General features: G+C 41.2%; 1 long non-coding RNA gene and 1 pseudogene across 1 annotated transcript; both read left to right on the top strand.

Moving 5' to 3' along the window:
• The first annotated feature begins 807 nt into the window (after positions 1-807).
• On the top strand, positions 808-1,478 carry LOC123725448 (uncharacterized). Its single transcript, XR_006757919.1, has 3 exons — positions 808-885; positions 1,012-1,146; positions 1,360-1,478. It is a non-coding gene; the product is annotated as an uncharacterized lncRNA (long non-coding RNA).
• Positions 1,479-8,313: 6,835 nt separating this feature from the next.
• LOC123725444 (apolipoprotein L3-like) lies at positions 8,314-12,540 on the top strand (annotated as a pseudogene).
• The last annotated feature ends 573 nt before the right edge of the window (positions 12,541-13,113 follow it).

The following is a 13,113-nucleotide window of genomic DNA, read 5'->3' as shown; positions in this document are numbered from 1 at the left end:
GTAGGGCCCTGTGTTTTGTCATGACATGATGCCTGATTTTAAAACTACATTTTCATCCTTACATTTAAAAAAATTAAGCAATTGTCTGAGTATGGTGCTGGACAATCTGACATAAAAAGAAAAGGGGGACAGTTTGATCAAAAAGCTTTAAATGAAGGTTAAAATCCAGGCATGTCACATGATGGCGCAAAACACAAGGCCCTATTTCTAAGACACGCCCACTTGTGTGTGACACTGTCAGAGTTAAAGTGAAAAGGATGCAAGGCATTACTAATGATTCATTCCAAGTTGCGCAACTCAACAGCCCTAAATGTGTCTTGACTCTTGTCCAAATGGATACAGGCAACATCCAGGGTTCTTCCTCCACTGCAAAAGAAGACAAAGCATGTACAGAAAGCAGATTATCAACTGTTGTCAAGCGCACCTGGGTCAGAAAATATGATTACCTTCCTCAATAGTAGGCAGCGAATTCTACTAGATGAAAAGCCAAAATTAGTATGACGTCCTGGCATTTGAAGCATACTCAATTCGAAGTGGGACATACAATAAAATGTTATATTTCCGCATACCCCAAAATACTACTATTTAGAACTCAACTACAGTTATTCAGCAGGTGCTACATCTCTGTCCGGCTCCTTACTATTCACTGTTATAAACATGACAGTATCAATTTTAAAGTATGTACAAGAGTATTTGCTTTTAACCTTTTCACCTTAGCTACTTTTTGAGTGTGTGGCAGATTCATCCCCCACAGCCTCCACCCCTGGTGCGCCACTCCAGGAACATCTATATGGCCAAGCCTGAGGAGAGTGAGCCCCAGAGAAGATGGAGCTGTGGTCCCCCTCTCCCTCAGTCACACTTGGCCCAGGGGTTGGTGGAGGCAGAGTAAGATTGGATTCAACCATTGTCAACATACTGTACATCAAGTTGAATTCCTTTATATTTGAACTGCAGTTTTAACTATGACATGACTTACCTGACTTTATCCTCTTGGCCCCCTGGGGAGCATAGGACATCCACCATGGCTCTCCACCTTGAGTTCTCCAGAGAACTCCAGACACAGTTCAGAAGCGGCCTCCTATGGCCTAGCAGAAGTTGTCTGTGAGAAGTAATCCTGAAATCACTGTGACTGAAATGGTCAAGAAGGTATCGTGCCACAACACACTCTTCTCTTCCATTTTCTCTCATATATCCATATAGGAGTGAATCCTAACTTCCCCTGAAGTCAAATGTTCACGTTGTCTCCCATTGATATCAACGCAGTGCTATGTAGTAAAAATTCGACTTGAGTGGAAGTTAGGATTTGCCTCAGAAAATGCACTCTCTGAAAATGACTTGAATTACTATTTTATTTTTCAGTTTGAAACTGAAGAGGACCAATACAAGCTGCTTGTGGTGGGTCATCGTCTTGGGCCGCCTGCCGTCGTTGACAGAGAGGAGTCCAATCTTCCACTCTATGAAAATGTTTTGGTTACGCGGGAAACTTCGTAAGGTGAGACAGACAGAGAAAAGAGATGTTTAACGCTAAGCTTAAATCCAATTAACAACCCAAATAACACTAACAGTAATCCAAATGCAATCTTTACGTATGTACACAGGGAGCATTTACACATTGTATGACAGAGTACAGCAGTAGCTCACTGTAATATATCTATGTCAAGAATCCAGTATATAATAAATATGTGGTGTGTATAAACAGTAACTACAATGCAATGTACAGCAGTAGAAATATTAGAATGAGCTATATGAAGAATACAGTATTTAATCTTAACACTCTTTTATTACCAATACTGTAATACCTGGTTTTCCGAGCTGTACATAGTTTTTTTCTCCAGTTTGGGTCGCATGCCGTCGTTGACAGAGAGGAGTCCAATCACCCTCTTTATGAAGAGGTTTTGGTTACGAGGAAACTCGTACGGTGAGACAACTTTCTCTCAGCATTTAGCATTTATGTATCTGGAGGACTTTGCACTGCATTATCTGTTGTGTTGTGTGTGACTTTATTGATGATATATTTAGGCAGATCATTTCTTTACTGTTTTATATGATATGACACATAACATGTTAAGAATGTTTCTGCTTATGTACCACGATGATCAAATTATGTAACTATACCAAACAAGCATATCATATACATTTGAGTGCCCCGATTTTCATTTACTATGTTATGTCTAGTTCGAGACTAGCCTGATTTCCCAGACCCAGATTAAGCCTAGTCCAAAAAAAAAATAAAAATGCTTTTAAATATTTAGTGTACACGCTTGTCCAGAGCAATTTAAAGTAGTGAGTGCATACATTTTTTCTTTTTTTCTTCTTCTATTGAATCAAACCCACAACAAGTGCTGCAAGCAAATCTGGGTTTACAACTGAGCCACATGGGACCATTCTCAATGGAGAATCTTCTTTGAAAGCGTTTTTAATCCAGGACTAGGCTTGATCTTAATCTGGGAAACCGCCCGACGTGTCATACTTTATTACAGGCCAAACAAAGTGTCTGAAAAAGTATTGTATTTATTGTTTTAGGTAGAGTTAACAGATATGTGCAACCTATGTTCACTGTGTAAGGCCACCTCCTCCATTACCGTTAAAGCAGTCACTCCTCTGAAAGGCAGAATCAAAACACTCTCAAAAAGCAGCATTAGTGAAGAGGATCAAGAAGATACATCAAGGTATTCCAAGTAATGACCTTGAACTTCTGCTCTGTGATGATTCCCTGGGTATAGATCTAGGATCAGTCACTCCCTATCCTGTAACTTTAACAATTAGGGGAAAATATATAAACTGATCACGATCAGAATTTACTGGGCAAATTCACCATACACCATAAAACCTAGCCTAAACAGCCCTATGGTCAAAAGACAGAATGAAACCACTAGCGGCTCTTGGGCCTATGTATAACCATGAACAGCTCAACTAAGTGTCAGGCAATTAAACACACGTATTATATTATTTACATACAGAAAAGAATATCACTAATGACAATTTGACTCACAACCATTTGTCAAATTCACATTTCAATTCATTCATTTACCCTTCCATCAGGATGCAGACTGCCTGATGGAATGTGGTGTGGGAGAAGGTTAAAAGTGAACGCGGAGTATCACAGCTTTAAAATGTACTTTGTAATTTCAGCATAGTTTAGGTGTGACAGAATATTTTCCTCTGTTGCCTTTAGCATGGAAAGATCTGTTCACTGACCCTAAACTGGCCAAGAAGGGAGCAAAGTAAGTTATTTAGTTTAGACCCAGCTAACAAACTTTTGTGTGTACATTTGAATATTGTCACTAACCAACCTCCATACTTGATGACCTCATATTAGACTGTTCAAAAGAAAGTATAGCTGTTCAGAATGCATTGCAGTTGTACAACCTCCTCCTGACTAAGCATGGGAAGACCCTGAAGAACCACATAATTGACCTCTTCAGCATCGCAGACAATCCTTAGACAAGGTAGGAGTACTATAGACTACTACTGTACACGCCAATGCCTTTGATTTTTAATGTAAGCCTGTAACTAACATCAATTACCCCCAAGCAGATGATTTAAATACAATTCTACAATTAATTAGGTTAATTCATTCAATTCAATAATTTAATTCCCATCCAAGGTTTCCAAGGGAACCAAGAACTGGCATCACCGGGGCGCCACGGGGCGGTTGGAGTGGGTGGGGCTGTAGCAGGGTGATCTTCGCCCCGTCACCCTAGGGGCATCACTGGCCTTGACAGTGCTGGAGTGGTGTAGCTGCAGCTGAGGGGTCACAGGGCCTCTGCAGCTATTGCTAACAAAGTGAGCTGTTAGAACCAAAACACAATCAAACTTTATTTATAGAGCATTTTAAGGATGATAGCACACTTTAATATATTAATATGGTTCCTATGCTTGATTGGAGAAATACCAGGAATTTACTTGGCCTGGGAGCCAAGTAGTTTCATGAAACTCACTCCAGATGAATTCACTAAGTGTTCCATTCGGAACTTAGCTACTTAAAAGAATGTTGAGAAGTACTGTGCATAACATCACTGTCCAACTCCTCTTCATTCCAGGAAGCAATTCCTTCATATCTCTTAGGTGAGCAGTGCACTGGACAGGAAGAAGATTGAGCTGGATCCTCCAGGACTACCTGGTCCTGATGGGTAACATTGAAGACTGCTTGAGGTTATCAACGTGGGCATGGAGCATCTGAGGAAGCACAACCTTCAACTTCCAGGAGGTTGACACAGAGGCGTCAGAGTGGCTGTGTATGATCATAATATACTGCATTTACTCTTGTCGGGAAATATATTATTATTTATTTTTTATATTTGCATGTTTTTAAACCTAATCCCAAACCAGGGTGGCCATAGTGACAGGAGTGGGTAGCTCCCAGTGCCATAGATGCCAGCAGTAAGGCAGTGGGGATGCTCCGCTTTGCTCTAGGCATGGATATCTTTATTTTCACCCTGAAGAAGGATGGCAAAGGTGGGCCGACGCTGAAGAAGGGATTGGAGTCAAGTTTGGGGAGAAAGATACGCCAAGTGGTTAGAGTGAATGAAGGGTGGATGAAGTGATCAAGGTCAAATATGAGCTAGTTGGCAACATTCATCTCTCTGAAGAAAGGGAAAGGGGGATACCTAAGTTCCCTCAACTGAAATGTGTCTTCCGCATTTAACCCAAACCCTCTGGAATTAAGTGCGGAGGGCTGCCTTAATCGATAAGTCTTCACACACACAAAAATGTGGTTTCTAAGCTTCTTTGGGAAGGGTGATGGTTCAGTGATAATTCAAATGTTGGGGTGGTGGCTATTGGACTTGATGTTATGCGATTGCTATACGATATGGTAGTGTTTGTGAATTGAATGCTGACAGTCAGGGACCCTGGCAGTTCAGCTAGCGCATTTGATTCCGTTAAGACACAATAGTAAAACCTATGGAATTAAAAAAATATAACCTTGCTATTAAACCAGAATAAAATAACCTTTGAGATTGGTTTATAAAGAAATCAGCATTGCCCTCCATGAAGTTTCTATAAATAACCATAAGGGTTCTATATAGCCCCAAAAAGGCTTGTAACCATAGCGAACCCTTTGTCTAAAACATGTATTAATGGTTATTTCAGTTGTGTACCATATAGAATCACTGCAACATTTTCATTGTCAAATCTATTGTCATATAAAACCAATGTTGTGAATAAATAATTAGAAGACAAAAAGATTTAGTCATGTTCATAATGGGCCTTGTAGGACTGTATATTATAATCGAATATGTACTCTCCGGTAATGATGAGAGGGTCTGCCCTCCTTTAGGGGCAAGATTTAGGCCCGGCACTTGATTTTTGGGGAGGCATTTTGACACCAGCTGCCGCCCTCCGGCGCCCCTGATCGGCTACTACACCGCCCGCGGCACCCCAGCCACCAGCCCATAGCGTTAAGCGCGTTCCCGCCCCACCCCATTCCTGCTTCTCCCAAATCCCACTATCCTTGCTGGCATGTGTTTATGGAAAATGTATACAAATGAATCTGGCAATAATTTTTTTTTTTTTACATTTGTGTGTGTGACGAAAACGATTAGTGATTAAGGCAGTAGCCACCCTGTTAGTAGTAGCGAACAGTGGATATAATTTAGCAAAACAATCTATAGAGAGTTGAAACAATTTGCTACCACGTCTAAGACTGACAAAAACTGTGAGAAAAGAGGCACAATTCCTAAACCAAATAAATTTGCTGGTGCAATGTGTACATGCAGCAATGTCATCAGCCGGTGTGGAGAATGACAAGCCTACGAGGATAGGCCATTCATTCGCCGAAAACGACGAGCCCCGGTTGCTGATTTAGCAGCAAAATGGGCAAACCGGAGGAGTCCGAGCATGCACTTCCACCGATGACAGTTCTGTTTGACATGAACAGGTGGTGCACCCAGGCCTTGCCACACCTCCAAACAATGCTGGGGGAAACCATCTTGGACCCAGACTCAGATTCATGGCCCTCGTCCCCGATGACAGTTAAAAGGTGCTGCTGCTAAATCCTGACTCCTGTGACAAAAACACAAGATCCCCTGTGAGTCGCCAAATATACAGAATGGATCTTTATAGATGGCATATGTTAGTGCAGGCTGGCCACATCAGGATTAGGATGGGTATTTCCCAAGAGACGAGGATAAGCGAAAGTTTTCGTTGGCCCACTACAACAGGAGGATGGCGAACGGGGAGAGAGTGGAACGACCAATGTTTGTCTATTCAAGCAACACGTTGCAGCCTTCTGTGCTCTTTTTGCTGCAAACATAGAATTGCATACACAATTGGTGCTTATTTCTTCATCTTCCAAGAAATAAGTGGTAAGCCCACGTATGATACAGACACAACTTTCCTATCAATAGATGTCGGTATAGCCAAATACTCCAATACTGCTGCATGCACTGATTAAATACCTCGTGTCTGGGAAGGGCTTGGGGGTTTTGACTAAAACCAGGGCTCGAATTATGAGAGGGAGAATAACATACCCTTTGTTAAAGGCAAAAATGATATTTGCTTTATATTTTAAATAAATACATAGCGGTATCAGATTATATCAAGCGTTCATAACAATGCTTTTAACTCGGTGATGCCTTTATGGGGATGTATTGATTCCTCTCTATGACAATCTGAAGCTAAACTGCAGCCTCCATAATATTCGAAGAGATAAAAATAAATACAAATACTTTACTATTCTTGTCCCTATTAAGTTAGCTTTTCTTTCTGAAAAGAGAAGATGTTTGTTTAAAACCAGGCAGCTTTTAGGGAAGCAATTTGTTGTTTGGTTATACAATCCAGAGAGCCAGCAGTTGAAGCTTACCGTTTTCAAAGCCAGTGGAGCTTAGTCTGTAAGTGTAACTTTTGGAAAGTGCATAAGGATGTGAAAATGTAATTATTTTTGTTTCGCCTAGGTGGCAGAGCTTCCAGGGCATTAGTGATTTTATCAATAAAATCTGATTGAAAATATTAGGTATATTATTGACATTGAACTGATTATATAGCCTACTAACCAGATGTTTAATTTGTAGCATAGGCCTATTAATTGCGCCTCTATTATGTTCCGTTCCCTCTGACTTTTAGCTGATGTAACCGATGAAAATGGCTAGTTAGTTAGCGGTGGTGCGCGCTAATAGCGTTTCAATCAGTGACGTCACCGCTTCTGGAGACTTGAAGTAGGGTTTCTCTGCGCCAGCGGGGCCGCGGCTTTGTGGCGCGGATGGGTAACGATGCTTCGTGGGTAGTTGTTGATGTGTGCAAGGGTCCCGGTTGAGCCCGGGTGGGGCGAAGAGAGGGACGGAACCGATCACGTCACTGGAGAAAAACATTGTTCGCCTAGGGGCAGGCAGCACGCCCAGGACCGGCCTCAGGCATGATCATGTTGTGGCCTGCTAATGGCAGAAAGCTTGATGCTCCTCCTAAGTAGATCAAGCACACAAGATAGTCATGATTGATCTTCTATTGTGAGTAGAGGAAGTGTATGAGAGAAACAGTGCTTTTGTGACAAGACAACCTGCTGGGATGTTCAGACGAGTATAGTTGTACATCTGTGATGGCAAAGGTTTATGGGTTGCTTTTGTCTTACCTGTGGAGTTTTGAGTCTGGTATGATGTAGCTCAATGCATAGCCTTAAAGGAATGAGCAGACTTAATTAAAGTAATTTCTTTTCAATAAGTACATACGTTTTTGCCCCAAACATGTGAGCACACAAATAATATAGTATGTCAAACCTTGCATGGACTATATTAACCTAAACATAAATAATGCATTGCAAAAATAATACTATTAAAGGTTTTTTGAGGGGCAGGGCCCTGTGTTTTGTCATGACATGATGCCTGATTTTAAAACTACATTTTCATCCTTACATTTAAAAAAATTAAGCAATTGTCTGAGTATGGTGCTGGACAATCTAACATAAAAGAAAAGGGGACAGTTTGATCAAAAAAGTTTAAATGAAGGTTAAAATCCAGGCATGTCACATGATGGCGAAAACACAAGGCCCTATTTCTAAGACATCGCCCACTTGTGTGTGACACTGTCAGAGAGTTGAAGTGAAAGGATGCAAGGCAACATTAATGATTCATTCCAAGTTGGGCAACTCAACAGCCCTAAATGTCTTGACTCTTGTCCAAATGGATACAGGCAACATCCAGGTTCTTCCTCCACTGCAAAAGAAGACAAAGCATGTACAGAAAGCAGATTATCAACTGCTGTCTGTCTCCCACTGACTTAACGTACAACTAAGTGGGAAATTCGTCTTGAGCGGAAGTTAGGATTTACACGTAAAGTGCACTGTCTCTGAATATGACTTGAATGTTATTTTTCAGTTTGAAGCTAAAGAGGACCAGAACAAGCAGCTGGTGGTGCGTCATCCTCTTGGCCCGCCTGCCGTCATTGACAGAGAGGACTCCAATCCCCCTCTCTATGAAAAGGTTTTGGTTACGCGGGAAACTCGTACGGTGAGACAGACAGAGAAAACAGATGTTTAACACTAAGCTTAAAGTTGATGTATCGGCAGCAAAACGTTTAATGTTGTGATAGCTCCTAACAATGGAGTATAATGCCAAACAACTAAACAAAAAAGGATTGTCTCAACGAATCCAATTAACAACCCAAATAACACTAACAGTAATCCAAATGCAATCTATATGTATGTATACCGGGATAATTTACACATTGTACTGTATACTAAGAATGACAGAGTACAGCAGTAGCTCACTGTCATATCTATCTCAAGAATCCAGTATATAATAAATATGGTGTGTGTATAAACGGTGTAACTACAATGTACAGTAGTAGAAATATTAGAATGAGCTATATGGAGAATACAGTATTTAATCTTAACACTAATACTTGGTTTTCCGAGCTGTACATTGTTCTTCCAGTTTGGGTTGCCTGCCGTCGTTGACAGAAAACAATCCAGTGACTATATCTATGAAGAGGTTTTTGTTACGCAGGAAACTCGTGCGGTATGACGACTAAAGGAATCACAGTCAGCCAGCTACAAATACTGTTTTTCATGTTATACTTCAAGGGCCGGTTTCCCCAACCTGGACTCGGGGGTGGATGTAACAGTAAACAAAAATCGGGGACAGTCAAATTCGTATGATATGTATTTATTTGTGGATGGCCATCATTCACTTTGTATGATATGTTATGAATTACAATATGTTACAAATTTGCAATACATATGTTACAGATTCCAATTTGTGGTGGCTAATGTTAGCTAGGTGTCTGTTTGCAAGGCTAGTGGTAAAGGTTAGCTAACATGCTAACTAGTTGCAAAGTAGCAAGTAGTTGCAAAGTTGTCCATGAGGCGATTTGAACATACAACTTTTGGGTTGCTCAACATTCTCTTTATATACCAACCCATCCATCCTCCTTTACGTTTTGCCTTAAGTAACCTTCTGTCTTATGTAACTATACCAAACGTTACATATCATATACATTTGAGTGCCCCTGATTTTCATTTACTATGTTATGTCTAGTCTGAGACCAGCCTGATTTCCCAGACCCAGATTAAGCCTAGTCCAAAAAAAATAAAATGCTTTTTAAATATTTAGTGTACACGCTTGTCCAGAGCAATTTAAAGTAGTGAGTGCATACATTTTTTCTTTTTTTCTTCTTCATTGGAATCAAACCCACAACGCTGGCGTTGCAAGCACCATGCTCTACCAACTGAGCCACATGGGACCATTCTCAATGGAGATTCTCTTTTGAAAGCGTTTTTAATCCAGGACTAGGCTTGATCTTAATCTGGGAAACCGGCCCGACGTGTCATACTTTATTACAGGCCAAACAAAGTGTCCTGAAAAAGTTTATTGTATTTCTATTGTTTTAGGTAGCAGTTCACCAACAGATATGTGCAACCTATGTTCACTGTGTAAGGCCACCTCCTCCATTACCGTTAAAGCAGTCACTCCCTCTGAAAGGCAGAATCAAAACACTCTCAAAAAGCAGCATTAGTGAAGAGGATCAAGAAGATAACATCAAGGTATTCCAAGTATGACCTTGAACTTGCTCTGTGATGATTCCCCTGGGTATAGATCTAGGATCAGCTTCCACTTCCCCAGTCCTAACTTTAACAATTAGGGGGAAAATATGCTAAACTGATCCACGATCAGAATTTACTGGCAAATTCACCATACACCATAAAACCTAGCCTAAACAGCCCTAAGTGGTCAAAAGACAGGAATGAAACCACTAGCGGCTCTTGGGCCTATGTATAACCATGAACAGCTCAACTAAGCTGTCAGGCATCAATACATTGTGTATTATATTATTTACATACAGAACCTCCAAAGAATCATCACTAATGACAATTTGACCACAACCATTTGTCAAATTCACATTTCACCCTTTCATTTGATTCTTCCATCAGGATGCAGATCGTCTGATGGAATGGTGGGAGAAGGTTAAAAGTGAACGTGAGCATCACAGCTTCAAAATGTACTTTGTAATTTCCAGCATAGTTTAGGTGTGACTTGAATATTTTCCTCTGTTGCCTTTTAGCATGGAAAGATCTGTCTAATGACCCTAAACTGGCCAAGAAGGGAGAAGCAAAGTAAGTTATTTAGTTTAGACCCAGCTAACAAACTTTTGTGTACATTTGAATATTGTCACTAACCACCCTCCATACTGATGACCTTCTATATCTAGACTGTTCAAAAAGAAAGCACAGCGGTTCCAGAATGCATTGCAGTTGTACAACCTCCTCCTGACTAAGCATGGGAAGACCCTAAAGAACCACATAATTGACCTCTTCAGCATCGCAGACAACTTAGACAAGGTAGGAGTACTATAGACTACTACTGTACACGCTTGTAATGCCTTTGATTTTTAATGTAAGCCTGTAACTAACATCAATTACCCCCAAGCAGATGATTTAAATACAATTCTACAATTACATTAGGTTTAATTCCATTCAATTCAATAATTTAATTCTATCCAAGGTTTCCAAGGGAACCAAGATCGCTGGCATCACCGGGGCGCCACGGGGGCGGTTGGAGGGGTGGCGGCTGTAGCAGGGGTGATCTTCGCCCCCGTCACCCTAGGGGCATCACTGGCCTTGACAGTGCTCGGAGTCGGTGTAGCTGCAGCTGGAGGGGTCACAGGGGCCTCTGCAGCTATTGCTAACAAAGTGAGCTGTTAGAATCCAAACACAATCAAACTTTATTTATAGAGCATTTTAAGGATGATAGCACACTTAATATATTAATATGGTTCATGCTTGATTGGACAGCCACCAGGAATTTCACTTGGCCTGGGAGCCAAGTTAGTTTCCCATGAAACTCACTCAGATGAATTCACTAAGTGTTCCATTCGGAACTTAGCTACTTAAAAGAATGTTGAGAAGTACTGTGCATAACATCACTGTCCAACTCCTCTTCATTCCAGGAAGTAAATTCTTCATATCTCTTAGGTGAGCAGTGCACTGGACAGGAAGAAGATTGAGCTGATCCTCCAGGACTACCTGGTCCTGATGGGTAACATTGAAGACTGCTTGAGGTTCATCAACGTGGGCATGGAGCATCTGAGGAAGCACAACCTTTCAACTCTCCAGGAGGTTGACACAGAGGCCGTCAGAGTGGTCAGGTATGATCTTAATATACTGCATTTACTCTTGTCGGGAAATATATTATCTTTATTTATTTTTTTATATTTGCATGTTTTTAAACCTTAACCTAAACCAGGGTGGCCATAGTGACAGGAGTGGGTAGCTCCAGTGCCATAGATGCCAGCAGTAAGGCAGTGGGGATGCTCCAAGGCTTTGCTCTAGGCATGGATATCTATTTTACCCTGAAGAAGGATGGCAAAGGTGGGCCGACGCTGAAGAAGGGATTGGAGTCCAAGTTTGGGAGAAAGATACGCGAAGTGGCTCAGCAGCTGAATGAAGGGCTGGATGAAGTGATCAAGGTCAAATATGAGCTAGTTGAAAATAATCTCATCCTCTGAAGAAAGGGAAAGGGGGGATACCTAAGTTCCTCAACTGAAATGTGTCTTCCGCATTTAACCCAACCCCTCTGAATCAGAAGTGCGGAGGGCTGCCTTAATCGACAGCCCTACACACACAAAAATGTGGTTTCCTCAAGGCTTCTTTGGGAAGGGTGATGGTTCCAGTGATAATTCAAATGTTGGGGTGGTGGCTCATTGGACTTGATGTTATGCGATTACATGATTATGGTCAGTGTCTTGTGAATTGAATGGTTGACAGTCAGGGACCCTGAGCAGTTCCAGCGCTAGCGTACTTGATTCCGTTAAGACACAATAGTAAAACCTATGGAATTAAAAAAATATAACCTTGCTATTAAACCAGAATAAAATAACCTTTTGAGATTGGTTCTATAAAGAAACTATCATTCTCCATGAAGTTTCTATAAATAACCATAAGGGTTCTATATAGCCCCAAAAAGGCTTGTAACCATAGCGGAACCCTTTGTCTAAAACATTGTATTAATGGTTATTTCAGTTGTGTATCATAGAATCACTGCAACATTTTCCATTGTCAAATCTATTGTCATATAAACCAATGTTGTGAATAAATAATTAGAAGACAAAGATTTAGTCATGTTCATCAATGGGCCTTGTAGGACTGTATATTATAACTGAATATGTACTCTCCGGTGCAATGATGAGGGTCTGCCCTCCTTTTAGGCAAGATTAGGCCCGGCACTTGATTTTTGGGGAGGCATTTTGACAATTGGCTGCCGCCCTCCGGCGCCCCTGATCGGCTACTACACCGCCCGCGGCACCCCAGCCACCAGCTCATAGCGTTGCTGCTGTTCCCGCCCCCACCCCATTCCTGCTTCTCCCAAATCCCACTATCCTTGCTGGTGATGTGTTTATGGAAAATGTATACAAATGAATCTGGCAATAATTTTTTTTTTTTTACATTTGTGTGTGACGAAAACGATTAGTGATTAAGGCAGTAGCCTACCCTGTTAGTAGCTAGCGAACAGTGGATATAATTTAGCAAAACAATCTATAGAGAGTTGAAACAATTTGCTACCACGTCTAAGACTGACAAAAACTGTGAGAAAAGAGGCACAATTCCTAAACCAAATAAATTTGCTGGTGCAATGTGTCAGCATGCAGCAATGTCCATCAGCCGGTGTGGAGAATGACAAGCCT

Source organism: Salmo salar, chromosome ssa12 (genome assembly GCF_905237065.1).
Source record: "Salmo salar chromosome ssa12, Ssal_v3.1, whole genome shotgun sequence".
In the NCBI taxonomy this organism is placed as follows: Eukaryota; Metazoa; Chordata; class Actinopteri; order Salmoniformes; family Salmonidae; genus Salmo; species Salmo salar.
The sequence above is the reverse complement of the archived record's forward strand: the minus strand, read 5'-3'. Positions and strand labels throughout refer to the sequence as shown.